Here is a 13,975-nt window from a genome sequence, read left to right as displayed (position 1 = left end):
TGTCTCCTCACCTGTTTCCCAGCCCATACAGAGGCCTGGAGAAATTTTTCAATTTAGCAAGCAAACTTAAGTCATTATTAGAAATGACAGGGAAACCTGATGAAATTGTACTTTCAATTGGAAAACAAAATTGCAATCAGACCAACATGATTTCCTCGTGGTCTGACCATGCTAATGCCAAGTCGAGACATGGGCAAATGTATTTAAAAGTCATAATGGAGTATTACCATGCAATCTCTTTTTACTGGCCCTTATTAATATAAAACTTCAATTTGCATGTAAATGCGGTCAACTTTCATATCATCAAAATACATGAGGCCTGGGAAAGTAATGAATTGAAGTTTGATGCAGCAATTACTGACGTTTATAAAGAATTTTAAAGAGGTCATTCTAGCCTTGGCTGAGAAAATGAGGAAATCAACAGGGAATATTGTCAATATAGCAACAGTGGGAGTTGGAGTCAGTCCCAGGTGTTAGAAGGCCAGATGATGATTAATAGAGAGGGAGTATGATGCCTTTCACCCAGAAGGACTGGGCTGGACCTGAGGCTCAATAACAGAGATCTCATGAAAAGGTTCTTGCTGGGTTCCCACTTTAGCTGCCTCGAAATATGTTCCAGAGGGAATAAAGTAGCAAGTGTTTATGAGCAAGAGCAATGCTGAAGGTTTAATTGGGCTCTACATCCTTTCAGCTCCCTTCAGTAGTTGATATGCAGTTTAACCTTTTTTTCCCCACCTCGGATACTGCAGTGCCACTGGGATTTTAATAAGGCACTAACTTGATAGCTTGGAAAAACACTGACTTCATTGCTAAATTGAGTTAAACTACCTTACTGACAATTTTAAAATCTCTTGATTTATAAACAAAACAAGTAAAAATCTAGAAAATATTTTCACCTTGTTTGAACATTTTTTAAAATCTAAAAAATGGGGGGAGGGGGGCTTCTTTCCTTCTCTGTTCATTGAAAAATTTCAGGTGGACAGGAAACTTAAATGAGTGAAAAAGATCAATACAAAAATTAAAACACAGCTACAGATTTGTACTTCTTTAAAAGCATGTCCCACTTTTATAAGGCAAAATCTGAGTGAACACAGCCCTGTGGTATCTCATGAGAGGGGGTCAAAACAGGGAGGAACTGATTTTTGGTAGATAATGCACTAGAGATTGTAGTCCTGTCACCACATAGCATTGTGCATTTTGATGTAACTGCTTATACCAGTCTGAAATTAATGAAACAAGGGGCTGACTTTCTAAACCAGCAATTTTCTCGTGCACATCCAGAAAAGGTGTCACCAATTACATACAGAACACAAAACAGTGAAGGATCAGGCCCCAGGTTCCTCTTGCTGTGTCAGGATGACATGTTTTGGTGGTGGTATCCAACTGACTTCAGCATGCTGTGGCTTAGTTTTCCCATCTATAAATAGAAATCTATAATGTGCTTATCTTCACAGGGTTGGGAATGAAGCTTAATTAATAAGTGTTTATTAAGTGCTTTGGGATCTTAAAGTGAAAAATGATAAATGTATTTCTAATTTCTTTGTGGATTTTTTTTTTTTTTTACTGTTGTCATTAAGAGCAAGCCATATAGCCGGTAAAATGTTTCTTCTGCACAAATAAAATCAAGGTCGCTGGCAAGGATCATAGAAAAGTAAATAATGGAATAAAAATCAATTCATTGACAGAACAAGATTAATTTTAGTTTTATTAATTCCTTCTATTCCTGTTTTCTCCTTTTGTTCTCAAAACTTAATTTTCAGTTACACTATTTCAAATAAATCTCCAGATTAGTTAAACATTTTAGATTATATTAATTAAAGTAAGATAAGCAATTACATTCAAGATGTCTTGGATGTTGCAATACATTATTTTTTACAGAGAGAATAGGATTCAATGGAGCTTAAGAAGTAAACAAATAATCTGACCAGCACTTTGAAATGTAATTACAAGAAGTATTTTTTTGTCACTTCTCATTTTCATAGGAATACATTTTTGGCTTTATAGCTCAAGCAAACATTTGAAAATGTTCACTGAAATTCTCAGAGGAAAGCCTCTCTTTCCCTATTACTTTACCAGGCTTATAGACGGACTATTCTCCCAAGGGGTGGCATTGTAAATCAACGTTTATATTTCTGTAACCTTTAAGACTCCTTGGCCTAAACATTTGTAACTCTCGGTAATCTGGATGATGAGTGATAAAGGACCTGCTGTTATTAGACAAGGAAGGTTGAAAATATTAAAGATGCAACATTTATGGTCTTCTAAAAAAGTCTGGTTTCATAAGCACTTTCCTGAAAAATTTACAGGTTCTGATACGTAACTGGGGAAAGATATAATTCTTCAGTAGGTCTGAGAGCAAGAGTCAATAATGTAAAAAAGAAAATACCAAGAATGTAGGGAAGATATTAGATTTATTCCAAGCTTTGCATAAAATTTAAGAATGAGGATTTCTTTTATTGTTCTATGAATGAAGGATACCTTTATGCATGTAAAAGAATGATCAATAATTATGAATGTAGCTGTATCTGCATTATCTGGTATTTTCTTCAATGTTTGACACCATAAACAGTTAAGAACACTTCATCTTGGTGAAGTCTTTTTGTAAGGACAACAGTTTTTTGATGCTACACTGTAGGACAAGTTAAAAAAAAACCTCTGAAAGTCTGAATCATCAACTCATATTAGATGCATGATAAACTGGACTTGTGGACAAAACAAGTTCAGAAAATCCTGGAAAACTTTCTTTTTCTTTAGCTGGCAAAATACTTTTGCAATATAATAAACATTAGGGAAAAATTATAAACATACAAACATAATTTTGATGATTAAGTAGTAGTACAGGGAAAAATACCAGATAGCAATATGCTACATTTGGGGAACCTTTCATGCAAAAGGACTCATTGGCAGACCACAGATTTTTTCAGATGAAAAAGAGTCCAAAAATTCGTATCTATCAAATTTAGGAAATATCGAATAGAGACTTATTTGAATCAACATTGAGGAAAGCATTGAGGAAAGCACTGAGGAACCAGTGACATTTTAACATAAATATTGATTCCACTTCAGAAGAAAAACGACATGAATTCCATGCATGAGGCTAACACGGAACGCTCAGCACCTTTTCACCCTAAAAAAGTGCTCTTAATGGTTCTCACTGAATGCTAAACTGTACACCATCAGAGAGATGTGCATTGTTATATCCCCAGCATGAAAATGCTCCATGTCACAGATTGTGTTTCCCAGCATCACCCCATCACTGGTGATCCCTGCCACCAGTCCTGGGAGAACATATCCCAATTTTTAGTTGTGAGTGGGTCACTGTGCACCAGAAACACAAGAGCCTTGGAGCCATAAAGAGCCAGAACAAAACATGGTGGGGAGAAACTCTAGTGGGAAGAAGGATAAAGAGAGTTCTTATCATTATTGATCAGATTATTTATTCATTAATAAATCATATAGTCAATAGACAGGAATGGAACTAAATCTGGTTAACAGGAACCAGAAACTTATGTATGAGTTTACTCACTATCCTGACCTTTATAAATGACCTCAATATAATCTGCCTAACTAGACCATGATTTGTTATGACTAACCTTCCTGGCTTATTAGGGTTTTTAGGAAGAATTGAAGACTGCCCATTCCCTCAGCATCTTTAAATCACAAAAGACTTAAGGTGCTCTCTGTCTACCTATTCAGATTGCAGTGCATCTGAGCACACAAAGAAAATGCCTCCAAAACATAAGAAGGACATCAGAGAAAATTTGGCTCTGTTGTAGAATAGTCTTGGCACTTATTTTGACTTAAGTGTCTTTGGGAGTTATTCAGTACCTGAATCCTTCCCTGAGATTCACATGGATGTGATTTAGAAAATAGAGGCTGAAAACATTAGAAAAGAAAAAGAATTAATCTATAGTGGGGAACTGCCTGTTTATTTCAAATGCTAACACTTGTGCTACAGGTAAGTGGTCTCTTGTAGTCCAGCAGCATAAAAGCTCATAAAGAGCCCAGATATTTGGGGGTGATGTATATAATCATATCTCCAAAGTCCTAGGGATGAACATGTGCACACTGGAATGATTACAAGATGAAGGAAAGGATAAACAAGTACTTTTGAGGCACACCAGTAAACAATATGGATGTCTTGTATCATATGTAGCTTATCTTAATCAGTCATCCTTAGTGCAATCACAAAAAGACCCAAACAAACCAAACTAGCCCAAAACCAAACCAAAAAAAACCCTGCTGAAAGGCACTGGAAGGAGGAATTCTGTTATACATTAAAGAAACAACAAAAAAACCCACAACAAAACAAACAAACAAACAATAACACCAGACAAACAAACAAAAAATCAACAAAAACCAAACCAAAACAACTCACCTATATTCATATAGAGGACAGATGACTAGACAAGAATGTTCCTAAGCAGGCTTCTGAACCTAAAGTGTATTATATCTTATCCTTTGAAAAATCTATTAATTATTTTATTGCTAATGCCCATAATACTGCCTTTCATCTTCACAGCTGATAAACACTCAAACACAAGAAATTTCCTTTTGATTCTATTGCACACTAATGTTCTGCCTCTCAAACCAAACATTGACACAGATTATCACTTTAACTCACTGTGAGCAGAACTTCTTACCCAGACTTCCTCTAGAAAATCTTCCTTCACAGTTCTCCTCCTGTTCTCTACTCAACTGTTTAACTCTTCAGTCCACCTACTTAACTTGCCCTCAAGTTTCTTTGCTTCTCCACTCCATTTCATGTATCTTTCTTTCTGACCCTGCTCTCCACCTCTCTATACATGCATTTTTCTTAGTCTGTAATTCATAACTTGTTTCATTTATACTTTTAAATAGATGTTTCACGTACTCTTGGTCTCTTCTAGCACCTTTTTCTTCCTAATCAGACTGCTTTCCCAGTCTACCTTCTTTTAATTCTCCCTCAGCCCTTATTCTGTCTCAGAATTTCTCTCTGCCTACTCCTCTCCTTCCTTCTTGTTACCTTACCTTTCTGCCACTTCGTTTTTACTGCCTCCAAACTCTTCCAGCTCAATCACTCAATCTCAGGGCTTGATTTCAAGATCCATGAAATATGCCACAGGATGTGCAGAAGCAGTCCTTGCTGTCTCAAAACTTATTCTTTTCCAAAAATATATATATGCACTTTAAGATAAGTTCGATTTTTAAAAGAGAATCATTTATGCTATGTTACTGTAGAGCAAGATAACAAAGTTATTAAGGAGATAAGATTGTCAATGTCCTTTTGAGACCCTAAATCCATATGGCACAATGTGTTTCCTTCAGCAGTGTTGAAAGAAGATGCTTGGAGAAGAGTCAAATGACACAGCAAGGATACAGTAATACTTTCTTCTCTCATATTAGGAGGACTATTCCAATATGGGCTTCATGTTGGGTTCATTGGCTGAAGATGTCTATCTTATTAGGTTTATAAATTGACCCTTGACTGTACAGAGCTCATCCCTCTGTCATGTTACAGAAGTCTTATTTCAGGAACTAATAATAAGAGATGCATAAGATTTGATCTAAGTGGGAGAAGTTATATTAAGACCTGTAAGGGCAGGAAACTTTCCATCAATACATAGATTCAACTGGTTATCAGTAACTGGGAACAGACCTCCCAGTGATGCAATGGCATGGTTTTTTATGCCTTTCATATGCCTAAAGGTCACAATTTTCTCTGATCATTACACCTCTTAATCCTCAGTTAGTAGGTTAGCTGACCTGGGAGCTCTGCTTTGTGCTCAGAGACAGGAGTTTTTTTTTGCAGTGGTGTTTTCAGTTCAGTGGCATTGTGCAGTCAACAGTGCATTAGATGAGATTTCTTGCTCCTTACTCAGTTTTTGTTCTTTACTTGACTTTTTAGTCATTGATTCAGGTTATAGTGCATTTAGATCTCTGGAGCTTCCTAAATGTTGAGCTGCACTAGTTACTCTTTTCAATAGCTGTATGAAGTGGCCATAGAAGTTTTCAGTGTAACAAAAAAATTTCTGATGTTATTTTTGTACAGAATCAAGTTGTTTCATTAAAAGTCTGTATCACCAAGTCTTTTTTTTTCCCTGTTATATATTAAGCATAAGCACAAGTGAATGCTTCTTCAGTTTAGTGAAAAAAACTCAATCATCATCCTCCAGAAGATCCCAGGTAGAGTCTTATACAAAAAGTAAGATCAAAAAACATTTTCAGATTTCATAACTATCATAAACTAAGCATTCCTTGCATATTGACAAATATGCTATTTGTATGTATATCTCTGAAATTTGCCAGCTAGTGCATGCAAGATTCTTTTTTCTCTCTCCTCTCCTATTTCTTCTATACCTGTTGGTCTCATAGTTGAAAGTTTTTAAATCCTTATTCATAGACGAGGGATTCTGTTTAAGAGATGTTATATGTGGATGTAATGAAAATAGTTACAGTGAGGACATGTGATATAGATAAGCTGAATATATCAGGAAGATTTTATCATGAAAAGGGTTTTTAAGCTTTGGAATGGACCGCTCAGGGAAGTGATGAAGTGTTCAGTATCCCTCAAAGTGTTCAAGAAACAATCGGATTTAGTGCTATGGTTTATTCAACATGGTGGTGTTCAGTCAAAGGTTGGACTTCATGAACTTGGAGGTCTTTTCCAACATAAATGATTCTGCGATCTCTGAAGGATGATGGAAAATTGTCAGACTTTTCCTGTGGTGCCACAAGGTACTGTGGGATCAGTGAGAGGCTGGGAATTAAGCAACAGTTGCTAGACTGGAAATAAGAAGGGAACACAGGAGTGAACATTTTGGATGAGGGAATATTTGCTTTCAATAATTTTATTTACTTACCACGACATGATAAAATTGCAATTCTGCATTTAGACTATTGTGAAACCATCAGGAGTAGTTAATCTATTAGATACTGCTGTTTCCAAGAAGACTCTGAAGATAACAAACATTAATCAAGTATGTAGCCCTTTAGTGCAGTTTTGCTGATTCCTTGAATAGTACTTCTGGTTTGGAAGTACAATTTGCAATCATAAGGTGTCACTAGAATATTCTGCAACAAAACAAAAATAGAACACTTGATAACATTCATAAGTGAAACACATATTAATTGAGATTTGTATTGAACTCCATATAAAAATAAATGAGACAAGGAATTCTGTACTGATTGCATTATTCCTTTTCATATTTAATTCAACAAAACCCCTCTGTTTTAGAATCCACTTCTTACAGATATGTCAATGTCTTCAGAATTCAGAACTAGTTTGTAACATAAACCAGAGGGTTGCTATAGAATTGAAGTAGTGTGCTGCCAAGCAGCAATGCCTTTGTGGATAAAATTGTTTTATTTTATTCTTTTGTGCCAACAAAAAAGACAGCAAAATTATAAAAGTATCTTTACTATAATATTAATGAATTCTATTGAATTCTACATTTTCATTACAATTTTTCTGAGAATGAACTCTACTTTTTAGTTCTGTAAATATTTTCATGTTTGGTATATTTCATGTATGGCTGTTTGTCACAGTCATATCACCTCCACGACTGGAATAAGAGCTTGCATTTCATAGCATAAGATTTTACTTTTCATTCTTCCTGCTTTTCTTCTTTCTCTTGATTTACTGACTCCTAGTTTCATTGTTTTATTTTCTTTTTCTGTCCCTTTTTTTTTCTACAATCCTTTTTTAATCTTTCTTTCCTTTCTTCTACTAATTCCTGTATTTCCTAATCTTATTCCACTTTCTCACCCTTTTGAATTAGGGAAAGGAGTTTGCTAGCCAGAGCAATTCTCTGTGGAAACAACAGATAAGACAAAGAACAAAGGGTATTTATGCAAAGGGGTTTTCTTTTGCATGATGTTTAACCCTTCAAAGATCAGTAAGGCTGATGCCCACGAAGTTAAGAAGAAAAACTTTGATAGTCCATAAATTTGCAAAGTTGGTGGGATGCCGCTCCAAATCTTGTTTCAAAGAAAGATATGGAAAAGAATTCAGGATAATTGAGAAGTGTAACTGTAAACATTGTTAAAAATATTTTTACACAGAGACTTTGACACTGTATAAAATATTTTTACATTGAGAAACATGGTCTTTACACTTGCTCCTACTGGCACTGCACATTCAGGTTGTGACTATTTTCTGTTATGTAAAGAAAATACTCATAGAGACACCAGTTAAATTGTCATTGAGAGGGAACAAAATGATAGAGAAATAGAAAAGTTGCTGTCTAAACTCTCTGTGAGTTAACTAGACTCAGTATTGCTAAAGTTTAGCTACTATTGTTACATATAAAACTGTCATTTTTATTAATATTACGTGTAGTGCTTTGCAATGTCATTCTGCCTAGAGACAAATATATATGAGTTTATAAACAGGTAATTCTGTTTTGTTATGATTTAGTTTTTGTCTGTAAGAAACTCACCTTCTTGCAACACTGATGACATCAAGAGGAATTGCTGTAGAATTCAAAGGCATTGCATCTGTCTTGACAGTTTCAGCAGTGTATAATGTTTAATTTTTAATCTGATGAGCTATATGTGTGGCTAATGTAGTTTGCATTTAAAGTCCTTGGTATTCATTTATCATATTGAAAATTTGAAACAAACCCTAGGTTTCAAAACAGAAAATAAACACAAGCTTGAAATCCTAATTAGATAATTTATAGTAAATCTGATCCAAGTTGGAAATGCTATAGAATAGTTGCAGTTATTTTTTAATTTTCTATTTCCATAAGCATGAGTGACTGACACAAAACCAATTTTAAGAGTGAAATCTAAATTATAATTATATTAATTTTACATGAGTATAAAAATGTATTTACAGCTTGAGTATAGAAAATAAAAAATATTATCAGACCTCAAAATATAAATTTCATTAATTATTTTCAAACATTCATATGAACACAAACTTCAATCCATGATCACAAATATTTCTTCCTTGTTTTTTAATTTCCTATTACTGGTGGAAAAGAAGATTAAGACTTATGTTTAGTCTCAAGTCTACGACAGGTCATGTGAAAAATATGGTAAGATTTGTTCAAAAATTGAAAGGATGCCATTCCTTAATCAAAGTAAGTATAAAACAAGTGTAGTGCTCTTCTGTTGCTGAGATTCAAGTTTTCTTGAAAGCAACAGTAAGTGTCATAAAAATGGCCATTTTTCCTTCCACTTGTTTTCTGGACATTCAGTTTTGCTACATGTCACAAGTAGGTTTTGCTCAGCATTACGCAAGAGGTAGCTGCTCCAAAGGGTCATGTAAAACTGAAGTGAGTTGCTTTTCACAATTGCAATCTTTATGATTTTCTGATGAAACAGCTAAGCCTAATACTATTCTTTGTTAGTCCTGGAAAGCTGTTGTTGTCAGTATTTTGAGGCAAGTAGATAAAAAATATCTTTTGAAGTACATGAACAGCTTAAGCTTTTTGACAATAACATGCTCTTATAAAGTGATAGTTTTTACCTTACAGGGATTAGAGAAAGTATTGTTGGAAAAATTTATTGGATCTCAGACCACTAATTAAGAGCTGAGAACTGACAGCTATATTATTAGTGGGGAGGATATTCTTGTCATTTCTTGGTTTGGTTTTCTCCTCATGCTACTCTTAAGTTTGAGCTAAGAGAGCTTTGTACTCAGAAGCACTTACATGTTTGTGGTAGCCACTCTTTCCTATTTGCTAGTCACAGAGTAAAGGGTTTGATTCAAATGTGTGGCATAAGATGTATAATTCATTCAACTAACTCCAGACATATCTAAGCAACCCAGTCTGTTTTTGCTCTCAGTTAAGTCGTTTTTGTGATTTTTAGAGTCCAATTTAACTAGACAAAGGGTCAGAAGGCAGAGATACGGTTGGAAATATAATCCTTATTTGAAGTCATATCTTGAAACAAAAATTCCTGAAACTTATAGCTAAGGAGATAAGCACAGTATTCATTCTGAAGTAAGATGTCCAATGGGAAACTACTGACAGGTGAAATATAAACAGCGAATGCATGCCAAAAGAATAAAATAATACATAAAATAGAAATAATATCTGGATTTTTATGTTTTACTTAAACTTTTTTTTGATCTGTTTTTGTTGTGTTTGTATCAGAGGTCAGTTCATCTGAATTTTATTAAAAAATCTCACTTTAAAATTACTTATTTCTCTCTATTGGCTATGAAAAGCAACTCCAGTTATTAATTCAGACACAGACAGCTAATTTTTAGTGACCCAAGTAAGGGCAGGTGGATTTTATCCATATTCTGGTAAAAGGAGAAAATGTCCTTATTTTTTAACAATATACAGAATAACACCAAGTAAAGAAAAAAAATTGCTGTAGAATTCTTAAAAAGAATACATTTAGAATGAAAGTAGAAATAATTTTGCATTAGCCTAAAAAGTAAGATATTTAAATAATATTTAGACTTGTACTAATATCACAGAGTTCAGAATTTTGAGAAAATTTTAAAAATACACATTAATATTGCTGACATCCAATGGTACATAGAGAAGTGAATGTCTACATTTTTCTAAAGAATGATTTTTTTGAGTTTTTTACCTATTTTAAGTAATATTCTGCATTGTGATATTTTTAGATCTACAAATCAAACTAAAACATAATGAAATTTGCCCTGTTTAAGACATGAGGGGATTGGAGAGACATTCTGTGTGACTTAACATTTGAGTTTCATACTTGTAGAATAAAAATTGATGTTCTCTGGAGAATCTAATGGTGCAGAGAAAAAAAATAACAAAAATATATATTGTCATTAAGGTTATGCAAATTCTTCATCTCATCTAAATAACACAGGAAAATAAGATGCTGGAGAAAAATACAAGGTCATCAGTTTAACAGTTCTGCTCAGAGTCTTTACAAATTAGGCAAATATTCGGGAAAACTTATTTTATTCACTCATCTCCTGACATTCAAAACCCAGAGAGTTCAAAATGCATGAGAAAGAAACCCCAACATTATATAATTTAGCTAAAGCACAAAAAATAAAAATATGATTTCATCCGTGAATGGCAATATTGTCTCAGGTAAGAATCTTCTTTCAACACAACTGTTTTCCAAATGTATGTTCATGGATGATTTAGAGTAGAGAATAAGAATTTCAACCACCCTAAAATGTTAGGGGCCCATAGGAACCCCCTAAGGTTCAAGAAGACTAAGTGCAAGTTCCTGTACCTGACTTGGGGTAACCCCCAGTATCAATAAAGAATGAGAGCAGCCCTGCTGAGAAGGACTTAGGGGTGTTGGTGCATGAGAGGCTGGACGTGAGCTGGCAACATGCACTCTCAGCCCAAAAAACTGACTGCATCCTGTGCTGCATCAAAAGCAGCACGGTCAGAAGGTTGAGGGAGTTGATTCTCTCCCTCTGTTCTGCTCTGGTGAGATCCCACCCGGAGTACTGCATCTATCTCTGGGAATTCCAACACAAGAAGGACCTGGACCCATTGAAGTGGGACCAGAGGAGGGTCATGAAGATGATCAGAGGGCTGGAACACCTCCCCTGTGAAGACAGGCTGGACAAGAGAAGGCTCTAGGGAGACCTGACTGTGGCCTATGAGTACTTAAAGAAGGCTTATAAGAAAGATGGGGATAAACTTTTTAGCAGGGTCTGTTGCCATAGGATAAGGGGTGATGATCTTAAAGATGGTACAATTAGACTAGATTTAAAGAATACATTTTTTAAGATCAAAGTAGTGAAACACTGGAACAGGTTGCCCAGGGAGGTTGTAGATACCCCATCCCTGAAACTTTTAAAGTCAAGCTGGACAGGGCTCTGAGCAATCTGATTTTATTGAAGGTGTCCCTGCTCAGTGCAGGGGAGTTGAACTAGATGACCTTTAGAGCTCACTTCCTTCCAACCCAAACCATTCTATAATTCTATGATTATATGATAGTGCTGGATCAATAGGATATACTAGTATAAGCTACCGTGTCTGAGAAAGGTGAATAAAATTTAAAGTATTTCTTTTCTGTCTCATAGGATTCATGCCTTGGTAGTTAAGTCTGCAACTAGAGCAGGAAAATATATGATGTCTTTTTCTTGGGAAATTATAGTCCCTCAAGTAGAAAACAAATTTTACCCTCCACAATACTGTGTCTTTTTATTGTTTAGTCAATTATATAATATAATGTTTTAATATAACTACTATGAATTTTCAAATTTCACCAGTGACATTCCTGATATCCCATGAGTCCTCAAAGGTAACCAAAGGAAAATTATTCTTAATTTGAGAACAGGTTAAAAATATGCTTTTTAATGAAGATTTCAAACGTCATATTTTATTCATATTTACTTCCTACCCACAAATCATGTTGATTTAGAATGAATTGAAATACTTCATGAATTAATTCCCTGGTTTTAGACACATTTCATAATAGATAATCTCATTTTTACACTGAATTCTTAGAATTGTAGATCATCAAAGCCAATGCACAATGCAGTACAGTTAAAAACAACAATCAAAGCATACTGCATTCTGTGATTGATACTGTAATTTTTTCAACAGAGGCCTCAGGCACTTTCAATTATACCCTACTCCCCTAGCTTTTCAGCTCCCATATGTCAAGACTACAAATGGGTGGGAGACAAAGTTCTCCTACCTCAGGTAGGAGAGCTTAGTGAAGTATTTCATATATTTCTGTATTCCCAGAAAATTTCTGAACTATTACCAAAGTTCCACAGTCAGAAAGTGGTAGCACCATCTCCTTAAACTCATATGTGAAGGGCAAGACAACCAGAAGAGAGTGAAATTGAGCTCACAGCTCTATCCTGAATTTCAGGCTCTGCATGGGTAGTGCTCTCCCCTACAACACTTATTTCATCCACTTGTGTGAAAAATGTCGTGGTTTGCCTAAAGAAAGGAAGTTTTTTACTTTCTCCCTACACTTGGAACCAGCCCTTCCAAGAACAGACTATGCTGTGTAAAGGAGTGGAGAAACATCTACTGATATCTACAGAAAAATCCATCCCACATCCAGAGAATGACATGGATAGCACTCTGGAGCACATGGTCCTGTAAGAAGAGCCCACTGAAGATGCCTCACACCAAATTGAATAACCACCAAGTTGGGAAGAGGACCTGGGGAAAAAAAGAGATCATGCCAGAAGTCTTGGTGGCCCGGTATGTCACGCAAAATGCAATTAGCCTTCTTCACTATTAGTCCTTGACCATTAGAATGAAATGATCGATTAAATTAAATTATGAATGTGAGAACAAAATAAGATAAATCAATTTATTTCTTATGACACTATCACTGAAATTTTGTAAACTCCAGATATAACTACATTTGAAGTTCCACCAGCAATTTCATATTTCATATGCTGAAGATGTCCTCTAAGCAGCAGTTAACTTCCTGTTATTAACATCCATTAACAGGTCGGGAAAAAAAACCCAAACCCTTCTATTTTCGGAAGTCAAAGATATAAGCAATTAAAGATGTCAAAATACCACAAAATTAGGTATTCTTAATCTTTTATAAAAATATAAAAATTTTCTATTGTATTCTGTACAAATAATGGAAAAGGAAAAATGAGTGAAGATTCATTAAGGAAATGTTTCTGGTCTTTTACAATTACAGTCATTCATTCTGTGTACAACTAGAATATTAATAGGGATTTCTGCCTGTCTCCTGTTTTGATTAGCCAACGAACATGCTCATTTAATTTCGTTTCATGTCCATCACTTAGGGCTAAGCTATGTTCCCCACTAACATATTTTTTATTTACTTCAATTTCATTTTTTTGGAAAAGTATTAGAAGCAAAGTCTGTTATGTCACCGGTTCATCTGAAGTTGTTTTAGAGGTGACAAACTATGCCAGGTTCAGTCATTTCTGTTCTTCCAAGTATATCCCACGATTGTTCTAGGACAATTGCTTGCTGAATCCTTGTCTCATCCTCTGGCTAATAGAAAACCAGTTTCTGCAATGTGTTGCTGCTGCTCACACTCTTCTCTCTGACTGCTGACAGAAACTTGCAATGAGTTC

This window comes from Lepidothrix coronata, unplaced genomic scaffold, assembly GCF_001604755.1.
Source record: "Lepidothrix coronata isolate B3197 unplaced genomic scaffold, Lepidothrix_coronata-1.0 Scaffold40, whole genome shotgun sequence".
NCBI classification, from domain to species: domain Eukaryota; kingdom Metazoa; phylum Chordata; class Aves; order Passeriformes; family Pipridae; genus Lepidothrix; species Lepidothrix coronata.
Note: the sequence above shows the minus strand (reverse complement) of the source record.